We start from the raw sequence: 7,623 nt of genomic DNA, 5'->3' as shown, positions 1-7,623 counted from the left end.
TATATGTAACTAATACGAGTGCACTTCTCCCCTTTTGCATTGTGAACACCTCATGTGGTTTATTGGGATGTTGAACCCTACTCCACACATCTTATGGTACATATGAATATCCAATAAGCATCTTAGGATGCAATGACAATATTGCTTATTTGTGCATGTCAACGAAGGGGATTTGGTTCTTGGAGACAATCATACAATGACTCAATCAAGTGTACTTGATCAATGGAAACTTTCTAATATACCAAGGTTGCAAGGTTGTAAGGCCATTGTGTTGGCCCGAGGAGATAGTGGCATGGCTGAGACTATAGTACACCCCACAGTGTGGAGGTGGGGAGGGGGGGTTATGAGGACAAATTGACTTGTGTTCCATGAGGTTATATGAGGAGTGCGTGGATGGAGCCAAGGCATCCACGAGGTTGCTTCAAGAGAGCTTTAAGAAAGTATTCCTACTCTTTTTTATAAGACTCTTTATATTATTAACATTCCATACATACATGCATATGTGTGTCTATGTATGTATGGTGTGTACTTGAATTTCTTATTCTCGTTATGATTATTATTATTCTTAAACTCATGGTGGTGAGCCACCTGTGGGTGACCTATGTTGCTTGCAGGGGCCACATGGTTTGTGTGGGCTAAGTCAATGGGTAGAGATGGTTGAACATGCATGTCGACTAGGGGCCAAGATCCTAGGAGCTCTGTCTAATACACCCCACCTCTATGAGCCCCTGCATGCATGATACCTCAAGTAGTGCATGTGATGCTACCTTAAAATTATATGTGGGATAGAAAGAAAAAGGAAAACATTAAACTAATTTGTTTAGTTAGTCAATTAGAGAGTAGGGTTAAATAAGTTAGTATAGACTAGTGATTAGTAGTTAGTAAGTAAGGACTAGGGTAATATGGTACTTAGTTAACTAAGTAACTAGTTTGCTTATTTTATTTTCAAAAACTAACTAAGGGTAATAGGGATACATATGGAATAAAATGGGAGTTTGGCAGTTAAGACCACTATCATGATGACCTCCCCTCATTAAGACCCCCCTCTTAATCATTGGGTGATGAAGCACCCCCTTCTTCATAAGTGGGCTAAAATAGCTCTTTTTCCCTTCTCTTGACATAATTAATTCTCCTCTTGCCGTGATACATTGACCCCCTCCCCCTGATAAATGGTAAAATCATACCCCCATCCAAGCATTTGGCAATTGATACCTTCCCACCTCCCCTAGTTAAGCAAAATGCCAATAATATCATCAGCATCTTCTTACCCTCTTCCCCCCAACACATTCCTAAAAATACCCCGCATGGGGGCTGAAGAAAGAACATGAAAGGTAGAACCAAGGTGGAAGCACATAAGAGGAAGCACGAGAAAAGCAAGAGCTATGGCGAATGGAGCAAGAAGCAAGAGAGACACCATGTGTGGGACATATCCAAAGAGAGACATCTCTGGCAAAACTGAAGACATACACAAATCTACTATCTACATGTCTTGTAGAGTCAAAGTTAGTATAACCCATGATTGTAGTATCCTAACCACCATAACAAGTGCTCATATCCATAGTGCCTTTTAGGTACCTCATGATACCCTTTACTATTGTGAAGATGGCAAGCTTAGCATGTGCAAACATTGATGATGGACATTGGTGATTTGCAAGAATAGGTGTATATGGAGCAACCAACAGGTTATAAGGATTTAGAGCATCCCACATATGTGTACAGGTTGAAGAAAGTGCTCTATGGGGCTAAAGCAAGCACCTAGATCATGGTCTAACAAGATCAGAGAGTATCTTGTCAACATTGGCTTTTATGTTTCTAATGTTGATCACTCACTTTATGTGAGAAAGGGAGATGCAGGTTTGGTCATCATAGTCATCTATGTGAATGACTTGATTATTACGAGTGACAATTTGACAGTGGAATTATTGAGGTTAAGGACTTTTTGAAGAAGTTTGAGATAAAGGATTTGGTTGAGTTGAGGTACTTTCTTGGTATTAAGGTGATCAGATGCAATGATGGTATATTGTTGTCCCAAAGGCAATATGGTTTGGATATGTTATCCAAGTATGGTATGATAGCATGTAAGCCTCTTTTAGTACCATTGGAGCAAAATGTAAAGTTGAATGCTAATATTGGGGATCGGACAGAAGACCCTACTATGTTCAAGAGGACAATAGGGAGTCTGATTTATATGGCTATCACACAGCTAGACTTGAGTTATGCTATTGGCCTTATCAATCAATTTATACAAATTCTTAGAAAGCCTCACTTGGATGCAATTAGATACATATTGAGGTATGTGAAGTCCACTTTACATTATTGACTTTTTTATGAGGTAGGTAAGGATATACAAGTGTTTGGATATGAAAGATGAGAAGGATCAAAGCTTTCTTGGAAGAGCATTGGCAGGAGAGCAAGAGCAAGAAAAGAGAGAGAGACCAAAAGGGAACTCCAATAGTCACAATGTGTGATCAGGCCTTCCTTTATTCAAACTATCACTAAAAGAATAAAAAATAAAGTGACAGTGACAAGCGCCCGCCACCTGCAATGTGTAGTAGTGGGTATTGGCAGTGTAGTAATACACGAGCAGCTAGGTGGAGGCGCCTTACCCCCAACAACCTCCCACTTAAAGGCGAATCTTACTCGGCCTCAATGGTAGAGAGCGCAGTACACTTCTGAACCCTGGACATCCAAGAGACAACACCTCCAGCATAGGTGAATATATAGCCAGAAGTGGACTTCCTACCATCTACATGTCCTGCATAATCGGAACCAGTATACCCCACAACTCCTGTATCTTGGCTACCATAGCAAATACACGTATCTACTGTGCCCTTCAGGTGTCTCATGATACCCTTCACGACATCCCAATGCTTCTTGCCAAGTGTAGCCATATAACGTGCCACAACACCAACTACAAATGCAATATTCGGACGAGTGACTATCATGGCATACATCAAACTAATCATAGTTGAAGCATAAGGAATCTTGGCCATCTTGGACCTTTGCTCATCTGTGTTAGGACAATCGGCATGTGAGACCTTCACATAGAAAGGTAATGGACAGTTAATAGGCTTCACGTCCTGCATGTGGAAACACTCAAGGATTTTATGAATGTACTCCCTCTATGAAAGGTAGAGGAGTCCCTGATACCTATCGCGCTTAATGTGCATACCAAGAATGTGAGAGGACTATCCCAAATCCTTCATCTCAAATCTCTTCTTCAGCTAAGATTTAAGAGCATCCAGCTCGTCATGATCTTTCCCTGCTATCAACATATCATCCACATAAAGTACCAAAATAAGTAATGAGCCATCACTAGCTTTCTTCGTGCAAAGACACGGATCCATAGCACTCCTACTATAGTCCTGTGACTGCATAAAGGCATCAAACTTATGATACCACTCCCTAGGTGCCTGCTTCAAGCCATAAAAACTTTTCTTCAACTTGCACACTAGGTGCTCCCTGCCAGGTTCTGCAAAACCCTTAGGTTGCTCCATGTATATCTCATCATGCAAATCCCCATGCAAGAATGCAGTCTTGACATCCATCTAATACATGTCCAAGTCAAGCTGTGCGACTAAGGCCAAAACCAGGTATAGGGTGGTCATCTTGACCACAGGAGAAAAAAACTTCATCAAAGTCAACTCCATACTCCTGTTTAAAACCCTTAGTGACAAGTCTTGCATTATAAGCCAGCTTGGGGTTTCCAAGGGTACTTTTTAACTTGTACACCCATTTGCACGACAAAGCCTTCTTGCCTGTAGGCAATGCAACCAAATCCCAAGTCATATTCTTATGCACAGAGTCCATCTCAGACTGCATAGCCCTCTCCCAGGAGTGACTATCATCCCTGCGCATAGCCTCATCATAGGTGAGAGGCTCTCTTGCATTTGTAATCAAGGCATAATGTAGCAAGGGCTCAAATATATCAGGTGGACGCCTAGCTTTAGTAGATCGTCTCACTACAAGCTCTGCGGCATGTCTAGCATCTTGTCCAACACCCTGGCCATGTGTACTAATTGCTACGATACGTTGTCCAACTGGCTATGCAAGAGCACAAGGCTCCTCCTGGAATATAACCCTATGTATCTCTACCACCTTCTCAGGCTACCTATGCATCTTGTCTTCATGGAAGACTACATCATGGTTGTAGATGTCTTTCCGCGCTTGCGGATCCTAAAGGCGGTAACCCATCTCGCCTACATCTCCATAGCCAAGGAAAATGCATTTCACACTCTTAGGATCCAACTTAGTACTTTTGTCCTTGGGCACATGGCAAAATGCCTCACATCCAAAGACACGTAGATGCACATAAGACGAAGGTTTCCCAATCCATACCTCCTCTACAACCTGAAAATCCGAACCACTGGAAGGTGATCTATTTATGACATGCATAGCTGTACTGATTGCCTCAACCCAAAAGATCTATGGTAGGCCTACATGGCTAAGCATACTGCGTACATGCTCCTGGATAGTTCTATTCATCCGCTCAGCCAAACCATTCTGGGGTGGGGGTATACGGGGCGGTCAACCAATGCTTAATACCCCTCTCATCACATAACTGCTCAAAGGCACGTGACACATATTCTCCCCCGTTGTCAATCCTAAGGCATTTCAGCCTATGCCTAGTTTGGTTCTCAACCAATGCAAGCCATCTCTAAAACATAGCCAAGACATCTTACTTAAGCTTAATAGGATAAGCCCAAACTTTACATGAAAAATCATCAATAAACTTCACAAAATACATTGCACCACCCATAGACTGAAAGGGCATGGGCCCACAGACATCTGAATGTGCCAATGCCAAGGGCTTACTCATTCGTGTCCTACCAAACTTCTTATGTGTATTTCTAGTCTATCTGCCATAAAGGCAATGCTCACATGAATCAAAACATACATAGTCGAGGGGCAGTAAGTACTGCAAAAAACGAGAAGGCATTTTCATTCCCTTCAAAGACATACGGATGAAAGAAATATGTCCTTGGGAACATAGTAAAAAGCCTCACATCCAAAGACACAAAAATGAGCATATGACTCAGATTTTCTAGATTATACCTCCTCTACAGCCTGACAACCAATAGTAGTGCATAGGGATCTGTTTTTCAAGGGTATGGTAGTAGTAACTACCTTGGCCTAAAAATGCTATTGTAAGCCTACTTGACTAAGCATATTTCAGACTTTTTTCTGAATGCTCCTATTCATGCACTCAACAATATCATTCTAGGATGGGGTGTAATGGGCGGTCAACTTATGCTTAATATCCTGCTCCATCACAAAATTACTTAAATGATTTAGAGACATATTCACCCCCATTATCTAACCTTAGGCATTTCAACCTATATCAAGATTGGTTCTCAACATGAGCAAGCCAATGCTATAAGGTAGCCAATACATTCGATTTCTACTTTATGGAGTATGCCCAAACCTTGTGTAATAATCATCAATGAAAGTCAAAAAATACTTTGCATCACCTAGTGATGACTAACAAGGCATGGGACTACATAAATCAAAATGAATAAGAGCCAAAGGCTCACCCATGAGCCTAATGCTAGACTTCTTATGAGAACTACGTGTCCACTTGCCATAAAGAAAATGATCATATGAATAAAAACATTTCTAGTCAAGGGATAGAATATAATACAAATAAGAAAGCATTTTTATTTATTTTAAGGATATGTGCCCAAGGCAATGATGCCATGAAGATACATGTGGTATGTCAACCATAGCCAAAATATGGTCAATAGACCTAGATACAAGCAAGGAATGAAGGTTACTAGTCTTGGCACCTCGAACAAAAATAGGATTTCTACATGTAATCTTTCACATAGAATCACTAAAAGATACATGAAATCCTGCACCATCCAATTGTCTAGCAAAGAGCAGGCTTTTGGTTAAAGCTAGAACATGGCATACATTGTATAAAACAAAAGTATTGCTTGAAGCAAACTACAATTTGACATCACCAATGCCAATAATATCTAATGCCAAGTCATTTCCTAGTCCCATAGAACATGTCAAACTATGATTGGAATGAAACCAATATCTATGTGAGGTAACATGGAAAAAAGCCCCCAAATCAAGTAGCCAATTATGAGATGAGGGCATTTTAAGTGCACAATACTTTATGTTGGGGAGACATTATAAAGGATTGAAGTATCAAGTACAAGTTAGAGAGCACCATACTTGCCCTTTCTTCCTAACAATGTGTACGACCAAATTCCAAGAAACCACTAGAGCAACTATGAATATAGATCAATCTACTAAATCCTATTTTTAATTGATATCTAGTGCTATAGTTTTTGCATTAGTTTATCACATAAGCTGAGACACTCAAATGTCATATTTCTAGGCTAATATAATCTAGATTTTGGTTGTTCCTTTCAATTTCTACTTAACATTATAATATATTAGAGCTTCTAATTTTCCCTATGCTTCAAGGTAGTTGCATCCATCCTTGGGGGGTGCACCTATAAGAAATCATCTATATAATGTGCATTCAAATGGTATTACAAAACACCCTTTCTTTACATGCTATAAGGCAATAAAATGACCCCTTTCAATATACTATGTTTATAAATTTATACTTGGTAGGTTAGGTCAATATACGTTAATGAATTTGCAAGGACTCGGATGTTCCAAGACTGAGCTAAAAATGTGATATTATTTGTATATAATGCATCGTCCAATAACTTTAAGGCATATTTATAAGGTGTATCCATCAAAGTTTAAATTATAATGAGAAGTAGGATGTACAATAGTATACTTGAAGTATTGTATACTAAGCATCACTACTAGGATATACAATAGTATATTGAATATCACCATGTCATTGAATTTTGTTCTAATACTTTGTTGTTACACTCTCTCTATCTCAATCAACATAATCTATTAGGTTATGTTGGCCTTACATATATGTATTTGTAGCTATGTTCTTTAAGATTCTCCAAAGTCTACGAATGTCCACATCAAGGACAAGGGGGATGGATGCCCGAGGGGTGCACCTTATAGAATATATAAGATACCACGTTAATGAATTTGCAAGGACTCGGATGTTCCAAGACTGAGCTAAAAATGTGATATTATTTGTATATAATGCATCGTCCAAGAACTTTAAGGCATATTTATAAGGTGTATCCATCAAAGTTTAAATTATAATGAGAAGTAGGATGTACAATAGTATACTTGAAGTATTGTATACTAAGCATCACTACTAGGATATACAATAGTATATTGAATATCACCATGTCACTGAATTTTGTTCTAATACTTTGTTGTTACACTCTCTCTATCTCAATCAACATAATCTATTAGGTTATGTTGGCCTTACATATATGTATTTGTAGCTATGTTCTTTAAGCTTCTCCAAAGTCTACGAATGTCCACATCAAGGACAAGGGGGATGGATGCCCGAGGGGTGCACCTTATAGAATATATAAGATACCACGTGAGATTAAAAGAAAATATATGTTATTTAGTAAAATTTACAATATTATATTTACAAAAGGGTTTTTAAAATTACAATTTAATTTTTTTTGTAATTTTAGTCTATTGCATGATATTCATTAATTAGCGTTTGCTTATATTATTGCAACAAAATTCTATTATTTTAAACGATTTGTTTAT

This window comes from Lygodium microphyllum, chromosome 21 (assembly GCF_053477565.2).
Source record: "Lygodium microphyllum isolate KBCC chromosome 21, Lygodium_microphyllum_v1.1.10, whole genome shotgun sequence".
NCBI lineage: Eukaryota > Viridiplantae > Streptophyta > Polypodiopsida > Schizaeales > Lygodiaceae > Lygodium > Lygodium microphyllum.
Note: the sequence above shows the minus strand (reverse complement) of the source record.